This window comes from Pinus tabuliformis, chromosome 2_2 (assembly GCF_031772625.1).
Source record: "Pinus tabuliformis cultivar Carrire ecotype Pingquan chromosome 2_2, CPIR1, whole genome shotgun sequence".
Lineage (NCBI taxonomy): Eukaryota > Viridiplantae > Streptophyta > Pinopsida > Pinales > Pinaceae > Pinus > Pinus tabuliformis.
In genome coordinates, this window is record NC_142300.1 from 459,092,929 (window position 1) to 459,119,602 (window position 26,674).

Below are 26,674 nucleotides of genomic sequence, written 5' to 3' on the forward strand. Positions count from 1 at the left end.
TGAAGCCAACCGATACTGTACGGCTGTGGGTGTGGTGTAGTTGGTAGGCCCAACTGCTTCACGACCTCTACTGAAATGAGGTTCTTTTGGCTGCCACTGTCGACAATGAATTGCAGCGGTGAACCCTTCACCCACATCTGTGAGTGGAAAAGACGTTCCCCCTCCTCTGGATCTTCGGGCTCATTTTTCCGGATCTTGGTAGTAGCAACAGTGGCGCTGGGATCCGCATCAATGATCTACTTCCCTTTGTCATTCCCCTTGTCGGGTTCTGACTCAGAGTCGGAACATGCATCTGATTCGGAAGCCTTCAACTCGGCCACCAACGACTGCTTGGTCCGACACTCACTTGTGTTATGAGTGGGACTGTTGTGGAACTCACACCACTTTCCTGTGTCCTTCCTCGGCTTCATGGTGTTGTTATTTTCTTACGGCTTCGACGGGTTGTCTTGGGTCACCCCGCTTTGGCTTTGTCCTTTGGGATTTGGATTTCCAGATCCAAAGTCTCGCTTCTTCTGTTTGAACTTTTTCTCGATTTTGACAGCATATCGGTATGCTGTGCCGAGTGAGGAGATGTTCAAGAACTCCATCTCTTCCTGTATGTATCTGTGTAGGCAGCCGCGGTATATGAGTACCAGATGCAGCTCAGAATCTTTGATACCCAATTGCGTGCGAAAGGTATGAAAAATGTTTGTGAACTCTGGCACATCTTGGTCTTGTCCCTGCCGCAGTGTGGTCCATTTGATGTATTTGTCCTCATAGCTTTTGACAGGGTAGTACTGCTCCTTGATGGGATCCCAGAAGTCATTCCAAGTGGGTGCAGCTGAAAACAGTGAGCCTGTAGTTTCATCCTTCTGTTCACAGTAGGTTTCCAACCAGTCCTTGACGTGGGGGGTTGCTTTGAGAAGAGTGAAAACAATCTTTTCCCGACTTGAAAATTCATGAACATAAAAATACCCATCGAGCAGATTTAACCATTTATCTACGGCATCTGCGTCTATTTGACCCTCGAAGATGGGGATTTCAAAATTAACTTGTACCTTAAACGGTGTGGCATTTCCAGAGTAGCTATTGGAAGCCGATGCGTCGCCTCTAGATAGCCGCTGAAGGATTTGGGCAACGCTGTCCATCATCACGTTCCTTTGTCGCTCGAGGGCTTCTTCGAGCAAGATTTTGATAGGATCTCCTGCCCCCTCGTTTTTCTTCTCATCCGCCATGGGAGGTCGTCGAGATTTGCGAGGCTGGTCTTGCAAAGGTTCGAACAGTTCCAGACCTAACTCCTTATATCCCGACCTCGTTGGGGACATGTAAAGAAAAACAGAGAAAAAGCAGACCGCTCTGATACCACTAATCCGGATTTAAACAGGAACGCAATAAAATACAGAGATAACCATAAAGACAAATATGCAGCGGAAATAATACTTCATTTCATTACTGTAAAATACTGAAATATGCTTACAAATAGAAATGGAAATAACCCAGCTAGGGCAATGGTAGCTTATCTCTGAGAAGAGATGTGTCAGCTACATGCCTCTGAACTGTTCTCCAAAAACTGTGTTACAATGAGGCTCAAGGGCCTATTCATTGTCGAGAAACAATGGAAAACCCTTCACATTCCAAAACCTAACCCTAGAAGATGAAACACCAAATTGTGGGCCCCGTTTTTGGGTAAGTTGGTACATCAACTTCCCGGGGTCGGGAATTGGTCGTACTATCTCCGTTTGATGCGCATGATAGGCCGTTGGAAAGATCTCTCTGAGGACTACGACGGAAAAGACGATTTTTAGACAGAAAAATTGCTGGTGGTGGATTTCCCAAAAAACGTCGTTTAGGGCCTCAAAACGGCTCCAGAAGTTTAGGACTCGAAAAACTGCTAAAAATGGTAAATTGTGCTATAATTAAGGAAACAGAAAAACTGAAAGAGATAGTTGTGGGGGTCCAAATGGGATAGGTGGGTGGCCACTAACATCCACCTGGATCAATGGGTATCTTTGGCAGAAGCAACATTTCGACATAACGGAGATTTGGGGATATTGGGGATAACCTCAACCTTAGATTGAGGGATCTGTAAGGTACCATTGGACAACAATAGAGGCTTGTTGGAAACTTTGGGTTGGGAATCAGTTGCACACTTAGCGGATGGATTTTCGTATTGCCGTAATCGATTCTGAAGGTTGACTTTCTCAGTATTTACCACATCAAAATTCATCGTAAGAATCTAATAATTATGGTGACCATATGGTGGAGTTGCCTATTGTTCCTGGCCTTTTATAGGTGAGGGAAAGGATTGGTAAGAATTATTGGTTAAGATGAAGTAGGAGGGGGAGGAGGAGGAATGGGTTGCGATCCTCGAGAAGCTTCTTGATCTTCCCATTCTTGTCGTATCTGGGGTAAAAGAGGACACTCATGGGTATAATGAACGTATACTTTGCAACAAGCACAAGGTTTGTTGGTATGAAGAGCCTTATTTTGCTTGGGATGATTGCCCTGTTGCTGGGTAATGGGATTAGGTTGAGGACCCTGACGGGCATTGGGTGGAGGACCCTAGTTGCCTTTATTACCCTGAGACTGCTCGTTTTGATTACCCTTCCCATTATTCCTTTTCTTGGGGTTAGGGGATTGGGTCCACTCTTTTGAGCATACACGTCCTTGTGGAGGAGGTCGTTGTTGTGGTGAGGGGGAGCAGGCATGGGGGGCTCGGGCATTGGTTCCAAAGGAGCTGGAGCACTAGGTGGTGCATATTAATGATAAGGAGATGGGAAAACATGGGATAAGCATGTGGTACAAAAACTAGCCCTGACATCTGTTGATGCGGATGGGGATATACATATGTTGTGCTGGGACCTGGATAAGGGTTGCCTGGTGGAGGATTAGGGGAGGGATAATTGTAAGTGGAACTGGGCCCTCCCTGAGGTAGACCATAACTCATCTGAGGTATATAATATAGTTGAGGGTGTGATATGGTTCCAACTATGCCATCCACAAGATGTGATGCCCCTAGTGCATTTGCAACACCAGGCTGAGGCAGGTCAGGGATGACAGTGTAAACATAACGTGAATTGGTGTAGATCAGATCAAATTTTAAGGCTACTTGGAGTGCCTCTTCCTCAGACTAGGGGAAGTGTAATGTGACATCTTTAGTAATGGGGGCCAACTATGATCTAAGGAACCAATCCATATAGACCCGATCTTCAAATTCAAGAGCTCTATAGATACTCCTCCTTCTACGACATTCCTGAACATTGTCGACATGATGAGTCGTAGAAGTTTGACCGAAGGAAGCCAAAAATTTGGTACTGGTATCATAACAGAGAGGTACTGGTATCATAACAGAAAGGTAACTAGAAATATGACAGAAAAGTTGTGGCAAGAGTCTCTAAGGTGGAATGAGTAGCTCTGGGTGGATCAACATACCACTTAGTAGCAGCTTCAGTGAGCATTCATTAGAACAAATGAAGATGGATGGAGTCTTCAGTAATTGAATTTGATGAACACCACATGTGGAATGAATGAACATGATTAGTGGGATCTTCTCCAGGATTACCTTAAAACTTTGGGATATATGAAGGGATTTTAGTAGGCATAGTTGGCCATGTGGGATCGTGCAAAAGAGGATCATTCATAAACTAGCTAAACTCGAGGAGACTTAAACCATCCATAAAAGGAAGCAATGGAGTAGGAGTGGCCACACCAGTGGGGATTACCTTGGTGGGGGCACCCTAGTTGGTACCTGGGTTACCACCCTAGGTTCCCGCACCCACGTTGGTGCCTGACATGATGGCAATACAGGGTTGAGAAGATGCATAATCAAAGGATGAGCAGGATGAATTAGCAGAATCAGAATCAGAGTGATGACTCGATGGAGGACTAGGAAGATGCACTCTAACTCGACGGGGAGGAGTAATATGTCCTAATGGGAACTAAGGGTGAAGACCTCGAATTCGACGTGACCAATTCTTAGGGGGCGCAATGATGTCCAGACAATAATGATCTAACTACTAAAGGGTGATGATAGGAATAGAAAAGCAACAAACAAAAGAAAACACCTATTGCAGTGGTGCCATGTGTAAACTAACCATTTTAATGAAGTTACTCTAATACAAGAAAACATGTCCTATCAAATAAAAATACCTCTAGCCTATAGGTGACCAAATCATCAAACAATCCTAGATATATAATGTTTCATATGTCCTTCCAAAGAACTTCTTACTTGACGGAATCTCATCCTCACAAGTAGATATGTCCAGAAAAAGGTAGGGTAGAGAACCAACTACTTCCCACAGCCAGTCCTATAGGGTGTTTTCCTATGATTGGTTACTACAATTACCTTCGTCCCATGACGGTGGTCGAGTCTTGAGCTTCTTGGTAGTTAGCCATCGCGCGGGATTCCCTTCCATAGGTTGGGTACCCCCGAGGCGAACTGCTCACACGATGACCCATCTTAACCCCTTCTTAATCGGGTTTCTAACACACTCCAACTTTGGAGCATGGGATGGTGAAGGATTTTAAGCTCCCTAATATGTCATCTTCTATGTCTCAATGAAAGCAGTTGATGGGTGTTATTGGAAGCATATCCCACTGATCCAACACCTACACTACAGAGATTGTTTGGCCCTAGTGGCCAAGTGGGCTTAATCTATGTGTGTTGATTTATTGAGGTGTAGTGTTTGAAATCTTGGCTTGGCGGTGTTAATCAAGCTCACCTTCTCTTAGGGTGTGAGTGTGTGAAAATAATGTGTCAAGTGGATGAGTTAATTAAGAATGTTTCATGATGTCATGTGCTACTGAAAGTAAAATGATGAAATACTGTAAATAAATATGAAAATGACAAAAATAAATAGCTAATGAAGCACACAAAACCCCACCCACAAGGGTTACTAAGCGGCTGCACAAGACAGGGAAAAAAAAGCTACTCAATGACACATAAAAGGGCCTAAATGATCTAATTTCAAGGAAGTGAGATCTAGAGGCTCTAATCTACTGTAAATGGTGCAGACAAAAAACAAAAATCACAGGTGAAAAATGCCACAAAGGATAGGTTTGAAGCTCTAAAACCTAGGATGTTGAAGGGGATCCTAAGGGTGAAAAGGAAAACACGAAATCCAAAAGGAGAAAATGTAAAAGAAACCTATCCAAAAGATATGAAAGGTAATGGATCAGACTCTGAGAATTAGTGGTTGAAAATGTTGAAAACCCTAGAATCCTTAATCGAAAAATCTGTTTGTAACAATGTGGAGGTGTCTCTAAACCCTAAGGGGGTTTTTCCCTTCCTAAAAGAGACAAATAAAGTGAATCCAGGCCTAAGGGAGATTGAAAAAATAAGTGAAGTAGCTAGACCAGTTTACAAACAACACTCTCGACAATTTTGAAAAAAGATTGGAAAATTTCCAAAACAGAGGAACTGACCTAAAACTGAGAAAAACATAGATTTTGGGCCAAAAAGTGCTATCTGCGGCTCACTTGAGGGGTTGAAAAGTGATTTTTCCCCCGGGACTCTCAGTCAGCATATCTCACACAATTTTTTTTGTCTCCTGCTCAGCTAGTACCTGTGACCTGCGAAAAGAGCTAGAAAACCACCAGAATTCGAAAATTTGACAAAAAAAGAAATAATGCTATAAATAAAAATTGAGAACCCAAAAATAGTTGTATAAAACCCTGAAATTTTCTGAAACTTAACTAACCCAAGAACGCTGTTATTACACCAGTGGAGACCTCATTTGTTGACAACAAATGTAACTAAAGACCTAGTGGAGTCACCATTTGTTAGTGTGAAATTTCTTGGAAGGTGTACCAAAAACACTTCACTTAAGTCACTATGGCAAAAACAAGTTGATGGTTGCTAGCGATTCAGATCTGCAATAAAAATGGAAAACCTACAATAAACATATAGATGACTGAAAATAGAAAGCAACAATGAAAGATATCCTATGCATTAACCCAAATGGAAAAACTTTAATCAGATGAATCTTTTATTAAAAACACTTGGTGAAGGAGATCTACAAATGGGTCTGTAAGTCTCCCTTCGTGGGATGGGTCCTTTGATGTCTTTGATGCTTCAGAAAATGATCTTCTCTCTCAATATGTAAAAACCCAAACAAAATTCAAAGAACTCAAAATGGGAGCTCAACCAACAAATAGAAGAAATTAAAAAATAAAATGGTTTATTAATTATTTTTCGAGAATTAAGAATGGTGTGAAATCTAAATAATTATTAAATAGTGATTTAATAATTATTCTAAGAACAGAAATAAAGAAAATTAAATAAATAGTGATTTATGTAAATATTCTTAAGGCATTTAGTCAAATGTGACAATGAATAATTATTTAAATAATGATTTAATAATTATTCCTAGAGAAAATTAAATAAATAATAATTTGTCTAATTATTCTCATGGGTTTTTTTATTTAAATCAAAAAATAATTTAATAAAAGTGGTTTACTAAATTATTTTCTAGAGTGAAAGTGATTTTACTATGGTAAAATTAAATCTAAATGGTGTATTTCAATCCACCTAGTTAGAAATGGCTAGGTGATCATTTTTAGTTAGAAATGGCTAGGTGATCATTTTTAGGTGATAACACTAGACTCAGAAAATATGCTGAAGAACATGAAGTCTAAAAATACAAATTCCTATAGGACCTCTCAAAATATTTTAGAACTCATAGCACAATCACATGGAAGGAGACCTCCATAGGTCATCTCTACAACGGTACAATTACGGAGATGTAGTGATCCACCTAGTGGTTATGGCAGAGTCACTTTGTAACCGCTTTTGTGCCAACGACTGTGGAAGAAATTTGGATTTTAAAGAAATGCGTTAGTAACAAGATGGAATCAAGGTCGAACTACCAGATATAAAACTCAAAATGACTCGCAATTGCACAGAAAAATTCAGGAAGACCTAAAAATATATATATCCAAAGCGAAAGAGAAGAGATCTTAAGACAAATACAGAAAAAACCCCAGTAGAGTCACTAGTTCTATTATGGGAATTTATACATAGCCACTGGGAGCTAGTGCTCCATAGTATTGGCCCTAACAAGACTACTAGATACAGGAGTATATGGAATGTGACAAAAATTGTATAAACAAGTAGATCCCCAAACCGTACAAGCAAATCAATCATCCATGTGTAGTGTTCCTTATCAATTTTTGTACTTGAGATCGACACAGGTTGATGGCAAGTGTTTAATTCGAGAAAAATAATTCCTACTCCAACCAAGAGATCATGTCCTCTACAATAGATCTGAATCCTGCACATAATCACCACTAGGAAAACCACAGAAATGGCCTTCCGCATAGGATCGCCGGCTGAAAGAAATAGACATGAACAATTGATTATAAACACAAATTAAATGGAAAGGAACCCTCACTTCTACTAACCATGAAATAAACAAATTATAAAGATTATTAGACCATCATATGGATCTTCTCCTCCGGATTTTGGCAGAGTGTCCCCCTCTCCAAGCAATATGACTTAAGACAAAAATAACTCACAATCTCTCATAGAATCAAAATAGCATAGTGATTCTAACTCCCCAAAACTATGTAACTCAAAAATTGGCCTAACCTCAAGGATGGACCAGTATATAAAGACTAAGAGGACTTCCAAGATGGATGAATGTAGGCGCTTTGGGTAAAGAGAAGTTAGGAAACTTCTCTAATAATACACCCAAGCCAACTCGAAGAGATAAGATAAGATGTGGCTTTGAATTGATCTCCTAGAAAAAAGTAAGCCTCTAAAACATGAGTTAAGGTTGCAAGGACCAAACTGAGAAATCTTGTCTCCAACCTCTATGAGTAAGGGTGGCCCATGCGACTGGAGGGTTACAACTACTCTATCAAACACTAGGTCCCAATGACTGTGGACAAAAGCCAAAAGAAGGGTCAAATCTTAGACAAATGGTTAAAAGTAAAAAGACTCATGAGTACTGACTCTAGGAAGAAAAATAAGTTAATAACAACTATTTTTATTTAGAGTTATGTTTTGAAAATTTTAATTTTCAATTTAATTTTCACAAAAAAACATATAATGTATAACATTAAATGTTTAATATTTTGTGTTAGCTCTAAAATACTTATATTGACTCTAATTTAGTTGCTTATTACACTTTCAAAACACATATTTACCATTATGTTACTTAATATAGTTTTTAAAATTGTATTTATTATAAAATTTTAAATATGTATAAATTATTTTTTAATTAATTTTTTACCTTTTAAAATTTATTAAATAGATATTTTTTTAGCAATAAAGTTGAGCATGTAAATAAGGGTATTTCTATTTATGAAGGGAGATATATGTCCTGCAATTTATATCCATTTAAAAAGAATAAAAATAAAGACGATAAATGGGAAGAGATAAAGTGGGATAGGGAATATGATTTGTCCATCGCAGTTTTCTCTTTAGTTAATAACGAGGTATCATAGAGATGAATTAATCGACGTTGTGGCCGAGCAGAATTATCTCTGGTTTACACTTCGTGAGGTATAAAGAAGAAATCACTGTTCTTCATAAAGAGAATACATACCAAATCAACGATTCCAAACCATGTAAGTATTATTTCTCACTTTGGAGTTTTCACTGTGGATTTGGATTGTCAGAGGGCAGCTGCAAAAGCTTTAGGTATGAGTTTTCAAATTATCAGAATCTCCAGTTCAGTTGAAAATAACCCTGCTGGAGCGATATAAAGCATAATGGATTTCTTTTATTCAAATTTATCAATCATAATTATAAAAAATTGAAATTTGAAAAAAAAACAAAATTTTCATTATAATTTAAAAAAAAATCGAAAAATTGAAAGAGGGCAAGGTGGGCAAGGTATCTAGGGTTGGAAGTCGCTCCTTGGTTACGTCAGTCGTGAAAGTATGATGCCACACTTCTTTGAGTAATCTATAATCTTTCAGTCTTTTCCTTCTTTTACCAATTAATTAAAAATCATATTTTACTTCTCTAAAAATTAATAAGAAAACAATTTTTTATAAAATATAACCAAATACAGTAACTTTTTGGTTTATACGATTGTGGAATAAAAATAAGTTTTATAAAAATAATATGTCATGAAATAATAAAAAAACGCGAAGAATAGCTTTAAGCATATCTTTTATATGATAGTTGAGTAAAATCGCTCCTGTCATTAAGCATCCAAGGTCGGTGGCATCTTGGAGTAAAGCCTTTATTTGCTTTTTATCATTATCAAGGTTTGTCATGGGTCATGTCTATCTTGATTATTACTTTATAATCTACACTATTTACTTTCCTTTAAACCAACGAAATTATGCGGACCCCATTTGATAAATTGAAGTGTTTTTAATGATACTTGATTTTGAAATAATATTTTACAATAAGATTCTTCCACAAGGGAAGAGTGAATGCTATTATTGTGATTTAAAAAACAATCTAAAATATCATCAAAACAATCAATAAAAAAAAATAATAAGATAAAATGTAAAATAAAATTATTTATTAAATTATATATTACAATAAAAGAAATGTATCTATAATACAGGCATCTAGTATGCTATTACCAGCATTATGCCATATTTCCTATTAACATATCATTATCACCTGAGTTGTTAGGTTTTACCACCTTAAAAAATATCTCATTTTATCAATTACCAAATTTATTTATATAAAATTTTCATGATGATGATGATGATGGTGGTGGTTAACGTCCACTGAAACCAAATTGGTCTATCGGACCTATAATTTTCTTATATTTTAATTAACTGGCTCCTCGTCTTTCTTGGCAAGATTGGTGTTGTAGCTTTCTTTTTTTTCTCTACGATCTTCCAACTTCCTTTATCTTGCATTTCCTTCATCTCTTCTGGTTCTTGGGACATTGGTGTTTTAGCTTCGCAATTTATTGTGTTCGTCCTTTTGAAGGTAGTCGGAGAAGAAGTTTGGTCTAGGAGATCTGTTTTGCTGTTAAATGAAGATTTATTTTGTGCGGTATTCGAATCCTCATAATTGTTGATGCTTGAAGGGTTGTCGAGTTCACTTTTTTGTTGTTGGGCAGGGCTTTCTCCCTGCTTGTCTTGAGAGTTGTTTCTTTCTTGCCCGATTTCTTATGATTCAGAGTTTTCTCTAGAGTGTTCTTCTTTGATCACAATGTAGTGTTCTTTTTGCGCTCCTTCCCACCATGTAGATCTGTGGTGGTTTTTTCTAGCAGAATTTTTCTCAGAGGCTTTTGGGCAATTTTTGGCTAGATGGCCCGTCTCAAAGCAAGATCGACATCTGAAGAGGACACTTTCATAATCAAGTTTCTGGTTCCACACATAGTCTTTACTTGTTAGGTTTATTTCCGCTGGGAATCCGGCGCTGAAGTCCATTTCCACACAAATGCGTGCATAGGTGGTTCTGGCATATTCCTCTATTTCTGGGCACCTGCAGTAAAATTCCCCAATTGCATTTCCAATGGCTTTTAGCGAGGAGAGATTCCAGAGATGCAAGGGTAGACTTGGCAATCTCACCCAAACTGGCGCTGAGGTTATGACTGCAGTTGATGGATCGAATGATGGGTTCCATGGCTTCATGAATAGGCCTGATTTTTCCCAAAACCAAGGGCTGAAATCTAGAATGCATTGTCTGCTTTTAGGATTTTCAAAATCTACTATAAAGAAACCCCTAGCACAGGGGTAGATATTAATTTCATCAGAAATGACAGGCTTCCATACCTCCGAGATCCAATTGTGGAGAGCTGTCAGCCGCGGCCAAAAGCCATTGAACCGGCAGATTAGGGCGCTTTCAGAAAACTTCAAAGCCTCATCGAGTGAGGCCTGGACCATCTAGACAGTGGGAGTTGGGGCTTCACTGACGATATGGGCAGGAGCTTGCCCTCTAGAAGCAGACGGAAATGAGCCAGCAGCGATTTTCGCGAAGCTGAGAGCCATATTTTACTCGCACAAGAGGCGATCTAGAGCCAAAAAAGATAGAGAACCATATTTTACCCTCTCACATATAAATGAATTTGAATCAAATTAATATAGAAAATTTATATAAATTAAATCAATAATTAAGAATAATTCCACATGAAACACGAAGTGCAACAATGTCTACCAATCAAATCATCATAAAGTTTTAAAAAAAAATAACATCATCATAAACACCACCTTATGAGTTACTGATTAGCTGACTGTTTTATCCTATTAGACGAATATTGCATTGTGTTTTTATCCTATTAGTTGAATATTGGTTTATTCCCATCCAAACAATTCCTCAGGACTATCACGTGCCGGCATACAGATGAAGGGTTAAATCTCATGAAGAATGCAGCACAGTTGGTACAATCCTGCCCGGTAAGTCATGATCACTGTGGTGGCAAAGATCACATTGAAAAATATAGTAACCACGTGAAGATACTGTGGAATACACACTGTATAAAGTCGGTTTGAATATGCAAGGAAGGGCGTACGGGTTATTACCTCCATCCTGCGTACCCATCCACAAATTCTTATAAGGCTGCGCACTCACTCGACTCTCTCAGGCGAATATTCCCAACTCTTCTCGTTTGTTTGATTGATTGTGCCTCATTTTCCAACTCTTCGCCTTTGTTTGATTGATTGTCCCTGCTTCTGTCAGACTAGGAAACATGGAAGCTAAGGCTAATGCTCAAGCGAAGATCGATGAGAATGATTGGGTTATTCAGGTCAAAGAAAGTCTGGATATACTGCAAGAGGGTAAAGAAGAGGGGGAGGAGTTCAATGTATCAATCTTTAATGTGCCGAAAGAGTTATTGGCACTGAAGCCCGAAGCGTACACTCCTCAATCCGTTTCGATCGGTCCCTATCACCACTGGAGATCTGAGCTCTATGATATGGAGCGCTACAAATTGGCAGCTGCTCGCAGGTTTCAGAAAAGAATGGAAGGACACAAGTTTGAGTCAGTCGTTGTGGAGGAATTTAAGAAGCGGGATTTGCGAATCCGGAGCTGCTATCACAAGTTCATCGACTCTAAGGATGAAACCTTCGCGTGGATCATGGCGCTAGACGCCACCTTTCTTCTCGAGTGTTTGCAGTTTTATGTCAGACATGTCGATAAAAGCTCGGACGCGGTCGACGTCAAGCAGCTGGGACGAGTCTTACATCCGACTGGCACCGGTTCTACCCACAACTCCATTTTCAGAGATCTCATGATGCTGGAAAATCAATTGCCGCTCTTTCTTTTGCAAAATCTGTTGGAGTTGCAGTTGGGTTCTAGAGCCAAGGCAGAAGAGAGGCTCTCGAGCCTGCTGAGGCTTGTGTGCCAAGAATTATCGCCTTTCAGCTTCAAGTTGCCAGAGGATTCAGAGCTCCATATAAGCGAGAAAGGGCACGTGCTTGAGGTGCTGTATTACGCTATCGTCCCTGTTTCCAGCAATCAAAATTTAAATTCAACTGATGAAGGGAAAGATACGGCTGATACAGAGAACATGTCAACCGTTACACAGGCTTTCAGTTTGCTGTGGAAGACTTTCTCCTCTATTAAGGTAGGTCCCTTTCGATTTCTTACAGATTTGCCTCGGCGATTGCTGAACGGGAGGCCTCTGCAATTTCTGATGAAGTTGCCCTTACGTCTTCTTTCTATTATTGGGAATCTGCCCGCTCTGAGTGCTCTGAAGAAACCCTTGTCTCTTTTTGTCGATCAAGATGAGATGAAATCTGAGAAGGACGATGCAGATCAGGGAGCCGAAAAGGGGGAGAGCGAAGAATCCACCGAAAAGATCATACCGCCCACGCGAGACGAACTAGCTATTCCATCCGTGGCCGCTTTATCCTCTGCGGGAGTCAAATTCGTTGCTACCGATGGCGACCTCACCACAATAAAATTTGATGTGAAGACTGCTACGCTTTACCTCCCCAAGGTAAGGTTGGATGCCAACACGGAGGTAATCTTGAGAAATCTGGTGGCGTTTGAATCTTCTGCGGCTCCAGGTCCGCTGATTTTCACACGATACACCGATTTCATAAACGGGATGATCGACAGCGAAGAAGATGTTAGATTGATGAAAGAGAGCGGAATTATTACAAACCACCTCCGAAACGATGGAGAGGTTGCGAGCCTGTGGAACAGCATGGGTAAGTGCGTTCCTCTCACAAAAGTTGCGTATCTGGACAAGGTTATAAAGGACATTAACCAACATTATAACAGAAAATGGAATGTTGCTGTGGTGGAGTTTCTGAATGAACGTGTATTCGGGTCGTGGAAATTCCTGTCTCTGGTAGCTGCAGCGATACTTTTGGCGGTGACTTGTTTGCAGGCTTTCTGCTCTGTCTATAATTGCAAGAAGTGGTTTGACCAGACTGGCACTTAACCTAAATGTCTGTTTGGTTGTCATGTATTGTATGTATAGTAGTACCGAAAACTGCACCGGAGTCCAATTCGGGACTGTGGTTTCCAGGATGCTTGTTACCTTTTCTGTGATTTTGTTTTCCTGCCCTCGTTGTAATAGAGCCGCTAAATATTAGATTGGTGTGGACAAAGGAGCGGACTCCATCTGTTGATTCTGAGGAGTTGTTTTTTAGTACGATTTTTTGGAGATTCGAGAATCCAATGGAAAAAATTGAGGTTAAATCTTGATTTGTATTATTTAAAATGGTTTTTTAACTGCATATTTGGATTCAGCACCCTGAAAAACCCCTTGGACGCTTTGATTGTGCTGAAATTAGCTATCAAACTTGTGATTTCAATTAATATATTTGCATGTTTTGTCATGTTGCTGATATCTACAAGGGCTTATGATACTTCTGTGCCCACTGGAGCTGATCAGCCGATCAATTATATGTACTATCAAGTAATTATATTGACTCAATATAAAATATTGAGCTTTTTTTCTCCTGAAAAAACTTGTGATTTCAATAAATTGTTGCCTAATGAAAAACCCACCAAAAAGCATCCAAAAAGTCTTCTTAAAAGCAACTCCTTTTTAATACTCAATTAATGTTGTTTTTATTTTTATTTTTTTAAACTTTAATATTTTAAGCATTTTAAGTAAGAGAGTAAATCACGATTTTATCTGTATCCAGAGAGTTCTGGGACCTGAGCATAGGTTTCCTCTGGACAACCAGAGACCAAGAGAACGGGATAATTAATGTTAAAATCATAACAATCATAGTCAATTATCGTCAAAATACGGACAAATGACCCATTCAAACCTAAATCTATTAATTTGCTATAGACTAATTGTGTCCAAGCTGTGAGAGTAATTCGATCATCTCTGATTAATTTTGTGAGTCTAATCATTCTAAAAAAATTTAAAAACGTGCGGATAAACCATGACTTTGGCTCTTCCAAACACGTGGGTAAATACTCATTTCACGAGTTAAAAGAGGAAAGGAGCACATAAATGAAAGGTAATCGCACTGAAGGTTGGAATTTCAAAATAGATATATTTTTTAAATTTTATAGTTTTCGCACTTCTCTACCAATATTAATAATTTCAAAAAAAAATTTGACGGTTTTGTAATTTTCTTACTTATATCGACAAACATCACTTCATAACAAGCAATTTAGTCGTCAAGTTCCATTCCTGATAACAGCCTACAAAATTCTATCCAGCATCTATCTAATCCATTAAAAATTATATCCTAAATTTTAATATTAAAAGTAATTTCCATTGAAAATTATATCATAAATTTTAATATTAAAATAAATTTCTTTATTGTTTTCATGAGACAACAAATAAATAAACTTCAATTTTATCACTTGTAAAACGTTAAATTTTTTAAATGAAAATTAAATTTTACTACTTATTTTATATATATAACTTCACAAATTATAACTCTATGTTTTCTTCTTAAATTTATAGTGGTGATGTTTTGAATCGTGATGACTGACGGCACATATAGTATATTAATTTTTATATTTAAAATAAATAAATAAATAATATATATATATATATATATATATATATATATAACTTCACAAATTATAACTCTATGTTTTCTTCTTAAATTTATAGTGGTGATGTTTTTGAATCGTGATGACATGACGGCACATATAGTATATTATTTTTTATATTTAAAATAAATTTTCAAAATATAAATTAGAAAATTATATATAATAAATATTTAAATTAGAAAATTATATTTTTACATTTAAAATATTGTGACCCATCATTCACGTTTTCATTAATCTCGTTGAATGTACGCTCCATTCATAGGTTTATGTATATTATGGTATATCGAATTTATTTTTTATTCCTATATATTATGGTATATTAAATCTATTGTATTTAGAGGTGTTTCACAATGTAGTATGGGGAGTTGTCATGTAATGTTACATTTACGAATAATATAATAATATTGTTATTATGAATTTAAAATTAATAATAATAATAATAAATAATGTCTAAAAATAATGGCGGCCATAACTATAGTATATTAATTTCTATCTTAATTTTACATCAATATTAGAGAGAAAATAATTGAAAGTGAAAAAAAATAATTTACTTTCTCCTAATACACATAGATGTGGCTTGGGCATCTAAACCGTCAAAGCGATCGCACTCCGCTTGGGCCACACCTAGGGATCGCACCGCACCTGGGCCACACTAGAATTTAGCGTGTCTCCTCCCCCTAGCATAGACACAATAGCCTCTGTGAGGTTTGATCATGGGTCACCTTGTTAAGGAGACCCATTTTCAACCGGTTGTGCCAGTGGGACTTGAAAACAAAGTTATTCATATTATTTTTTTATTTTTTATGCAAAATTATATTTTTTATTATTTTTCAAAGTTGGTGAAGTAATATTTCAATTGCATTTTGGAGACACATGTGTTCACGTAATATGTGAAATAATATTTCAATTTCATATAGCTCGATCGAGCCTCTGCTGTCAACAAATAGATTAGTGTCTAAATTCGATTGTAGAAAACAAACAACAAATATTCTTTTATAAATAAATATCGGACCACGGAAATTATACAAAGATTCAAACAAACATGGGAAATTGGAGTTTTGGATCTAGAAAAAGGAAGAAATTGCCATCAACTGAGAAAATACGTGAAAAATGTAGAGAGAAAAACATGTTAGACATTGAGTGAGCAAGAAGTTCATGTAAATACAGGTAATTCAAATTGTCTCACTTATCATATTACTTGCTTCATATTATATGCATTAAGAAATATGACTGAAAACCAAAAACAACCGGAGAATGAAACAATAAAAGTAAGATAAAAGAAGCATTGAAAGTAATACCATGTAGTTAAAAAATGAGATGTAACAACAACTAAAGAAAACCACTTGAAAACAAACAAATTATCGAAAACCACTTTAATCATGCAAATTATTGAAAACTAGTTGAGATTGTGGTTTATTGGAATTTCTTGACACCACTTAAATTCATGCAAATTATGAACCACCTTGAAGGGTACAATAATATAGGGATCAAAGTGTGTTTGTCTGACTATTCATTTTGGGTGTATGTTTGTAAGATTTGGCCTATGAATTCACCAAGCATTACAGTCTAAGAGGTCTTTGTAGAAAAATCTCTAATTGGTCAAGTTATTGTAAATATGTGTGTCAAAGGAGGTCTATTATCCTTGATTTGAATTGTAGGGTCCATGAGAGGTCATCATTTGAAATTAGTAATCATGGGGAAACAATGTCATTATGGGAATAAATTGGGGTCATTGTCATAAGAGTCAAATTAGAGTCATGTCAATTAGGTTTAAAGAACAATATGTGGTGAGTGACATTAGAAAATGTACAAAGGTCATCATCGAATTTTCCATAATCCTATTTTTGTTGTGCTCAACCTTTTGATCTTCCTAAAGTACCATTATTGCCAAAGGAGGAACAAATTTCTCTATAAAGCTATCAAATTGCATGCAAGTTCATCCTTCAACCTTTAGAGTTTGTAGACATTTCATCTCCAGGGGCTTGAAAAAGATTAGTTTTTTTGCTACGCACAGGTTGCAGGGGAATGTTATACACAACTCAAAGGTCTTTTCTCCTCATCAAACGCGGGTTCCAGGTGTGTGTGTTGATTTGGGGGTTTTATTCTGTCAAAATTTGAAATTATTTACCCATTTCCAAATAAAAAATGAGTTTGAAACCCCATATTTCTTACTTACACAGTGTTGCACACACTACTATTGTGCATGCACACAATCAACCCATTTTCATCTTATTCGATCGACCAAACCATATTTGAACTCTCTCTTTTTTGTATGAGTATGATTGTTTAAAATTATAAGAATTTTTGGTATCCTTTGGAACGTAGTTCATCGCTATTTTTGGGTATTTATCCTTCCATTTCCTTAACGCTACGCATAGAAGGTGCTATTCACAGTAACAATGATTTTTCCATCTATTCACTTGCCTTGAAATCATGAAATTTTCAGTGTGTTAGCCCATGAATTAATTTGAAATTATTAGAGGTCTTAGAAAGTTTGGAAGCATCTTGAGCATGTCCTTTGGCCAATAGAAGTGTATTTTCTCTCTATCGTTGCGTTTAGGGTGCTACGTAGAGGCCTAAACAAAACATCCTGATCTCTTTCCATTACTAGTCAGAAATTGTGGTCTCTCTGTATTGTTTTAGCGATTTAGGTTTTGAGGAGAATATTCAACTCCATCTCAAAATCCCAACCTTGATAAACCCTCAAACCCTAACCCAAGTTTTGTATCTTTAGAGTCTTTTTTTTAGCAATGGAAACTCGAGAGAAGAGGAGGAACACAAAGGGAGGAGAGATTGTGAGGTTTGAACCACAAGATCCCTCACTTATCAACTCAAACCCTACCATCAGGGTATCCTTTAAGAAAACAGGTTGTACCATATTTTGTGAAAAAAATGAGGGTATAATGTGGAAGTGCCAAAGAATTTTCCCTAAATTTTGATGGAAATGAAGTAAAAGTTGGTGAATTAAAATTCATCATGTCAGAATCCACTATAGCATTAGCCATAGAAATACCTTTGGAGGGGGAGAAATGGTTCAAAGGAATGCCTATGGATTTGGATAATTACAAGGATTTCATGAAACTGGAGTATAAAAACAAAGAGTTTGGCGCCATAATGCCTAGTGAATATTTATTGGAACATTACAATAATATTCTCAAGGTAATTTAGAGGTACTTCACGTGTGAAGACAGATTCACTAGGGTCTATCAATGTCACTTCAGGTTCCTCATGCATTTATCAGGTAAAAAGACCCTAAATCTACCCTTTTTCTTCTTCAGGAGTTTATGAAAGATGGACGAGAGAGTAAGAGTGAATAAGGGCATGGTTGACTCAAGATTATTTCATTTTTCACTAATAAAAATATTGGTATTAGAAGAGATGCATAAAATGAGACACGTATGGCAAGAATTTCTAACCTCATCCAAGTTTACAGTGCAATTTGCTGAAAGTACATCAAGCTACATGGATACTCCTTCGTCCACCACTAGGACTACTTTCTCACCCCTAAAGAGTTTTATCAGGAAAAGATATCAATCAACAATTGAGCAATCACCGGAGAAAAAGGGCAAAAAACTACAATGATCACTAGATGTAGTGGAGATTCGAGTGCCAAGAAAGCCACTCACAAAGGCAGCTTCCAAAAGATTACCATTGGAGAGTCCAACTGAAGAACTTGTTGAGCCTAAGGAAATTCAACCACAAATAAGTTCTATGGATGAGAAAGACAAGAAAGTTAAGGAGTTACAGAAACAATTAAGAGAAGCTTACTTATTTATAGCCTAGTTGCAATAATAAATTAGGCAACTAAAGAAGACCATCCTAGAAAAAACAACTCAATCTAGTGAAGACATGCATATGGTTAAAGACAACTCAATATATATCCCCCAATATATTATGCCATATTTTCCTCAATATACATCCCCCAATATGAACCCACGTGGTATGGTATTGCTCCCCTAGTGAAGCCCCTGTGGGTTAAAGCCACCCCAGCTATTGTCAAATCCAAAGGAAAAAGAAAGGTAATCAAGGAAGAGGTTAAGAAGGCATAAATACCAGCAGCCAAAGTTACAAGGTCCTCGTTTAAAGAGCTACAAATCCAAGAAGAGAAGATGGTATAATAGGAGAAAGAGGATGAAGCGAAGTTCACCTTCATGAGAATGAAGAAGAAATTAAAAGAGGCCCAAGATGAGATTGTTGAGCTCAAGTAGCAAGATGAAGAGGCTAGGCATAAATTGAGAGACCTTATGGACATCTATCAACCAACCATGCATGAGGCAAAATACATGTTGAGAAGATCCCTTCCTCTGCACAAGCAATTAAAGAACATCTACAGGAAGCATTTGACATTGAAGAAGGAACTCAAAAAAATGAAGGAATATCTTCAACAAGCACAACGGAGACTTCAAGAGAAAGATAGAGGAAAATTAGGTTTGTTGGTTGAGGGAGCTAAACAAGAGAAAACAAGTGAAAAGACAAGTGCATAACTACTACCCATAGATGTTGTGCACAGGGTGAGCAACGATATTATGGTTTCTTGAGAGAGGCATTTTTGGCAAAAAAAATTTATGTTTACACAACGTGGACACCTTCATCACAATCAATAGTTCATCCACTAGTATATTTTGACAAATGTCCAGCCATCCATGTAGTCAGAGAAGGAACACTCTTTTGTTGTGTAAGTGTTGCACCCAGATACAATCAACTTTTTTTACATAACTTTTTTTACCCCAATGTTGGCAAAGGAATGATTTTATGATCCAAGTTTAAACAAGAACGCAACAAATTACAAAGATAACCATAAAAACAGAGAAGTAGTGGAAATAATACTTAATTTCATTAATGTAAAGTACCGAAATATGCTTACAAACAGGAATGGAAATAAACCAGCTAGGGTGATGGTAGCTTATCTTTGAGAAGAGATGTGGCGGCTACCTGCCTCTGGACTGCCTTACAATGAGGATCAAGTGCCTTTTTATTATTTAACAATAAGAGCAAACCCTAAAAAACCAAAACCCTAACCCGAGGATATGTAATAGCAAGAGTTTATGGGCCCCGTTGGGGTGAGTTGGATAGCCAACTCCCCAGGGTCACGACTTGGTCATATTATCTGCGTTTGACGCGCATGATAACCCGTTGGAAAGATCTCTCCGAGGACTACAGCGGAAAAGATGATTGAAAGAAAAGACGATTTTAGACACAAAATTGTTGGCGGTACATTTCCAAAAAAACGTTGTTTAGGGCCTCAAAACGGCTCTAGAAGTTTAGGGCCCGAAAAACTGCTAAAAATAGTAAATTGTGCTACAATTAAGGAAACTGAAAAACTAAAAGAAGCAATGGTGGGGGTCCAAGTGGAATTGGCGGGTGGCCACCAATATCCACTTGGATCATTCCTCCCCCCTTAGGAAGCAATGGTCCCCATTGCATTGAGTTCCTCCATGAGATTAGGGAACTTCTGTTGAACTTGGTCCCTGGTGAACCACTTGCCCTGGTGAAGGGTTTGGTCTACATTGACAACTCGATATAGTTGGATATTCTGCTGGCAAGTGTGCTTGATCTGTGTGTCCATGATCCGATCAGTTGCAGCTTGTTCCATGCAATCTAGATTTAACTCTGTGGGTGTGAGTTGTTCTACAATGTTGGATGTGTCTAGTAATGGTGGAAAGTATGGTCGAAGGTGGTCCACATTGAACACTGGGTGGAAGCCAAGGAATGGGGGAATGCTGAGCTCAAATGCATTATCTCCCACAACCTTGGTAATGGTGTAAGGACCATATCGGAGTGGTTTGAGTTTCCGATAAGCTCCGGTAAGGCTTTCCTTTTGCAAATGAAACCAAACTTTGTCACCCACCTAAAACTTGTGTGGCACCCGATGTTGATCATGTCACTGCTTGTACCTAGCATTTGATTTCTCCAGAATGTCATGGACCTACTGGCGAATATGTTGGATGTGCTCAATGAAGCTATTTGCCTTATCTATTTCGGACTGGACATGAGCCGAATTTGTGTGAGTAGCTGCAAATGGCATGGCCACATTAATGGGACATAGTGACTGGAATCGCAAGCCCACCTGAAAAGGGTTGTGGCCAATCAAGCTATGGAGAGCCAATTGTGCTGAACATAGGGGAGGCTCTCGTCTAATGTGCGTGGATGCTTTGAGTTGTACATGCGCAGAATGTGTAGGATCATCATGTTGACAACCTCTGTCTGGCCATCAGTTTGAGGATGGAAGGTTGTGGACTTAGTGAGTTTGGTGTCCAGCATCAACCAGAGACTAGATCAAAATGTACTGAGGAACTTGCTGTCTCGATCTGAGATGATAGACTGTGGGATCCCAAAGTGTACCCACACTTGTTCAAAGAAGAGTTTATCAGTGGCTTCTGATGTGATATTCTTCTTGCAGGCCGCCATAATGGCCATCTTCAAGAACTTGTCGACCACCACAAAATCACAGTCATCTCCATGTTTAGTGGAAGGAAGGCCTAACATGTAATCCATGGAGATGGATTCCCAAGGTCGACTAGGGATAGGTAGCGGGGTATAGAGGCCTTGCTTCTTGATGGTTGGTTTGGTAATGGCGCAGTGAGTGCATGATCTAATGTACTTCCCAACATCCTGACGAAGATTTGACCAATAGAAACACTTCCACAGTACTACCACGATTTTTCGCGATCCCAAAATGCCCAGTAGCCTAACTATAGTGTGCTTCCCAAATCATCTTTGCACGCACACTCGAAGGAACACAAAGGTGACCTTGGTGGCATAACAGGGAATCGTGGAGGTGAAAATATGGAACATGCTGACCCTCCAAGAGTGTCTGGTATGTGTGGCAAAATTTTGGGTCGCGTTTGTAGAGAAGTGGCTAATCAGAAGTCTCGTTCCCACAAGAGTTGAGCATGGTGGTTAACGCCATGATCTGTGGTCAACTGAGGTAATCTGCAACATTACTGGTGTTTCCCTTCTTATACTTGATATCAAATGGAACTGTTGCAGGTATGCAGACCACTTCTGATGGAGATCATTCTACAATTTCCCTTAGGTTGCATGAACTACAGGGGTCGGTGGTGTGTGTGTATGACCATTTCCTTCCCCAAAATGTAATGCTTCCATTGTCAGCAGGCCTGCATAATGGAATACATCTCTTTGTCATAAGTGGGATACTTCCCGACTGTGTTTGAAAGCGTCTCACTGTGATATGCCACTGGATGCCCGTGTTGAGTAAGGACTACCCCAATAGCATAGTCAGAGGCATCTGTCTCAACCTCAAATGGTTGTTGCAAGTCTGGTAATGCGAGCATTGGTGTCGAGCAGTGGCAATCTTTCAACTTTGCGAATGCCTTCTGTTGAGATTCAGACCAAAAGAATTTTGCTTTCGCTCCTCCCTTGGTGACTTGACTCAAGGGCCAAGTGATATGAGAAAATCCCAACACGAACTTGCGGTAGAAGTTGGTAAGACCTAGAAAGTTGCGAAGCTCTGTCAAAGTGGTTGGAGATGGCCAATCCCGGATGACTTGGATTTTGGCTGGATCCACATGCACCCCCTGTTCATCAATAATGTATCCCAGATACTGAACCTGGGTCATGCCAAAAGTGCACTTCTCCAAATTTGCACATAACTTGTGTTGTCGCAGTGTTTGGAGAACCTGTCGGATGTGGTGGAGGTGCTCTTCCCAACTCCGGCTGAAGATCAAGATGTCATCCAAGTATACCACTACAAATGAGTTGGTGAATGACCGCAAGATTTCATCCATTGGCCTCATGAAGATTTCAAGAGCATTCATCAATCCAAAAGGCATAACTAACCATTTGAAAAGGCCCTCCTTGGCTTTGAAGGTAGTCTTCCACACATCGGAGGGTTCGATTGGTACTTGGTGATATCCCGCCTTCAAATCGATCTTGCTGAAATATTTTTTCCCCTTCAGTTGGTCCAGGAGGTCATCAATCTGTGGGATTGGATACCTATCACGGACAATGATCTTTTTCAACGCCCGATAGTCAATACAGAGTCTCCAAGCCCCATTCTTCTTCTGTACCAACATGATCAGGCTCCCACTGGGCAATGAACTTGGATGGATGTGACCTTTTTGCAGTAGCTCCTGAATCTGCCTCTTGATTTCATCATTCTCCAAAATGGAGTGTCGATAGATTGGTCCATTGGGCAGCAACACACTTGGGGTCAGATTGATGGAGTGCTTGACCAAACAGTGTAGAGGAACCCCTATGGGGGAGGTGAAGATGTCCTCGTACTCCTCCATGACGTTGTCCATCTGTAGTTGTCGTGCGGAGGGGCCTTGTCTAGAGGTTGTGGCCACTGTCTTCTTCTTTCCTTGAGGGCGTATCATTAGGAAAACAAGTTTTCTAGTTTTGTAAATGAGCTTACTGCATTGTTTTGCGGTAACCAAAGAGATGGCGGTAGGCAGTGCTACCTCTGGTATCCTGTACAATTTATTTCCAAAAGTAACAATAACATCACAGGGCCTTGATTCATACACAACATGTCGCTTCCACAAGTATGGTTGTCCTAATAATACATCACAAACTTCAAGGGGAGCAATGTCACACAATACCTCATCCGTGAAGGGCTGGATGTTGTATGGAAGGCGACACTGCTGCCTTACTTGAAGATCCCGTCCTTGGTGAAGCCACCCGATGGTGTACGGTTGTGGATGTGCTATGTTCGATAACCCCAGGCGCTTGATGACCTCTATCGAAATGACATTCTTTTGGCTTCTACTATTTGCAATGAACTGTAGTGGGGAGCCCTTTACCCACATCTGGGAGTGGAAGAGATGCTCTTCCTCCTCTGGATCTTTGGGTTCCTCCTTCTGGATCTTCATGGTGGCAATGGTGGTGTTGGGGTCCGCATTGATAATCTACTTCCCTTTATCATTCCCCTTGTTGGGTTTTGACTCAGAGTAGGAATATGCATCTGATTCTGAAAGCTTTAGCTTGGCCACCAGTGACTGCTTGTCCCAACACTCAATTGTGTTGTGAGTGGAGCTCTTATGGAACTCACACCACTTTCCTGTGTCCTTTTTTGACTTCGCGGCGCTGTTCTTTTCTTGCAGATTTGGCAGGTTGTCTTGGGTTGCCCCGCTTTGGCTTTGTCCTTTGTTCTGTAGTTTGGGGGCACCTTTCCCTTGCTTCAGATTCGCAGATCCAAAGTCTCGCTTCTTCTATTTAAACTTTTGCTCGACCTTGATGACATATCAATATGTCGTGTTGAGCGAGGAGATGTTTAGGAATTCTATTTCTTCCTGGATGTACTTGTGTAGGCAATCACAATATTTGAGTACCAAATGTTGCTTCGTATCCTTGATACCCAACTTTGTGCGAAGGGTATGGAAAATATTGGTAAACTCTGGCATGTCTTGGTCCCTTCCCTACCACAATGTGGTCCACTTTATGTAATGATCCTCATAGCTTCTGACAGGGTAGTACTGCTAGTTGATGGCATCCCAGAATGAATTCCAAGTGGGTGCAGTTGAAACTAGTGATCATGTACTTTCATCCTTCTGCTAGCAGTAGGTTTCCCACCAATCCTTGACTTGGGGGGCTGCTTTAAGAAGAGTGAAAATAATCTTTTCCCGACTGGAAAAATCATGACCAAAAAAATAACCCTCTAGCAAATTTAACCATTTATCGACGACATCTGCGTCTATTTGGCCCTCGAATATGGGGATTTCAAAATTAACTTATACCTTAAATGATGTGGCATTTCTAGAGTAGTTGTTGGAAGTCAATGCATCGCCCCTGGGTAGCCATTGAAGGATCTGGGCAAAGTTGTCCATCATCGCGTTCCTTTATCGCTTGAGGGATTCTTCGAGCAAGATTTTGATAAGATCTCCTGCCCCCTCATCTTTCTTTTCATCCTCAATGGGAGGTCATCGGGATTTGCGAAGCTGATCTTGCAAAGGTTCGACTAGTTCAAGCCCTAACTCCTTATATCCCAACCTCGTTGGGGACATGCAAAGAAAAACAGAGAAAAAAAACAGTATGCTCTGATACCACTGATCGAGATTTAAACAGGATCGCAATAAATTACAGTGATAACCATAAACACAGAGATGCAGCAGAAATAATACGTCATTTCATTAATGTAAAATACTGAAATATGCTTACAAACAGGAATGGAAATAAACCAGCTAAGGCGATGATAGCTTATCTCTCAGAAGAGATGTGGCAGCTACCTACCTCTGAACTACCTTACAATGAGGCTCAAGGGCCTTTTTATTATTGAACAATAAGAGAAAACCATAAGCCAAGGAGATGTAACAACAAGATTTTATGGGCTTCGTTGGGGTGAGTTGGACAACCAACTTCCCAGGGTTGCAACTTGGTCATATTATCTCCGTTTGACACGCATGATACTTTGTTGGAAAGATCTCTCCGAGGACTACGACGAAAAAGATGATTTAAAAGAAAAAATTATTGGCAGTAGATTTAAAAGAAAAGGTCATTTAGGGCCTCAAAACGGCTCCAGAAGTTTAGGACCCGGAAAACTGCTAAAAATAGTAAACTGTGCTACAATTAAGGAAACTAAAAAACTGAATGAAGCAATGGTGGGGGTCCAAGTGGAATTGGCGGGTGGCCACCAAAATCCACCTGGATAGTTTTATCATGTAATTATTTATGTTTTATTATGTAAATACTTCACTCATGATATTTTGTACAAGTTCGATGTATTAGGTGTGTAGGAAAGATGATAAGTAATAGTCAAAGATACTTTCCTAGTTTCTAGAATAGTGGTTTTTTCTTTCCTATATTTATGAAATCAGTTCCATCTATTGGGGAATGGGTGGACTTCGAAATACTTTGATCTATAAGCAATATTTTGTATATAGGAGATTATTTTGAATGTAAAGGTTATGTTGGATGAGATTAGAGAGAAGACATTTTGAGAACCATAATTTTGAGGACCTTTCGCCATTGAATGAATGGAATAGCCATTGATTTTTAGGGATTCTTGTGGCATAATTTTGGTGGCTTGTGCTCCTTTGACTTGTGAGTTATATTATGTTCTTTTAATACCTTTAATGTATATTTTTGTTGCTTGGATAAAACCAAATGATTGATTCAAAATTCATCCTTAATGATGCTCTAATTAATTTGCCAAGTTATTAATATTTTCAGCGTTAGAACAAAATTTTAGAATTCATCCATTGTTTGATGCTCTAATGTGATTTGCCTTCACTTTTTCTTCCTTCACCTTCCATAACAATTTAATCTAAAACCACCACCAAAGTTTCCTACACCGCCCCTGTGGATTTAAATAATTGAAATGTTTGGTATATGATATATATGAAGAAAAATATTGTAATGACCTACTTGATCCTATCACGTTAATTTTGATCAATGTTTAATTAATTTGCGGATATTGACATACAATTATTAAGTAATACTTGTATAAACCTACACTTGTGAATCTGTAATTTTATTTTACTAATATGACTTTTATTATTTCTTATTATAATATTCTGAATGTGTCTTCTCAAATCTATTTTTGGATAAGAATGGTCTTCTCCAATTTATTTGTAAACTAAATGTCCATATTTATATTTCTAAGGAGTCTTCTCAAATCTACTTTTGGATGGATATTTCAATTCCCAGTGTGTCTTCTCAAATCTACTTTTGGATAAGATATGGTCTTCTCTAATTTATTTCTAAATTAAATATCCATATTTGTATTCCCAATGTTTCTGCTCAAATCTACTTTTGGATAAGATATAGTCTTCTCCAATTTATTTCTAAATCAAATATCCATGTTTCAATTCCCATTGTGTCTTCTCAAATATACTTTTG

The 26,674-nt window shown here is 38.5% G+C and overlaps 1 pseudogene; it reads left to right on the top strand.

Annotated features, from left to right (window-relative positions):
- Positions 1 to 11,410: 11,410 nt before the first annotated feature.
- Positions 11,411 to 13,576, top strand: LOC149193261 (putative UPF0481 protein At3g02645 pseudogene; annotated as a pseudogene).
- Positions 13,577 to 26,674: the final 13,098 nt, after the last annotated feature.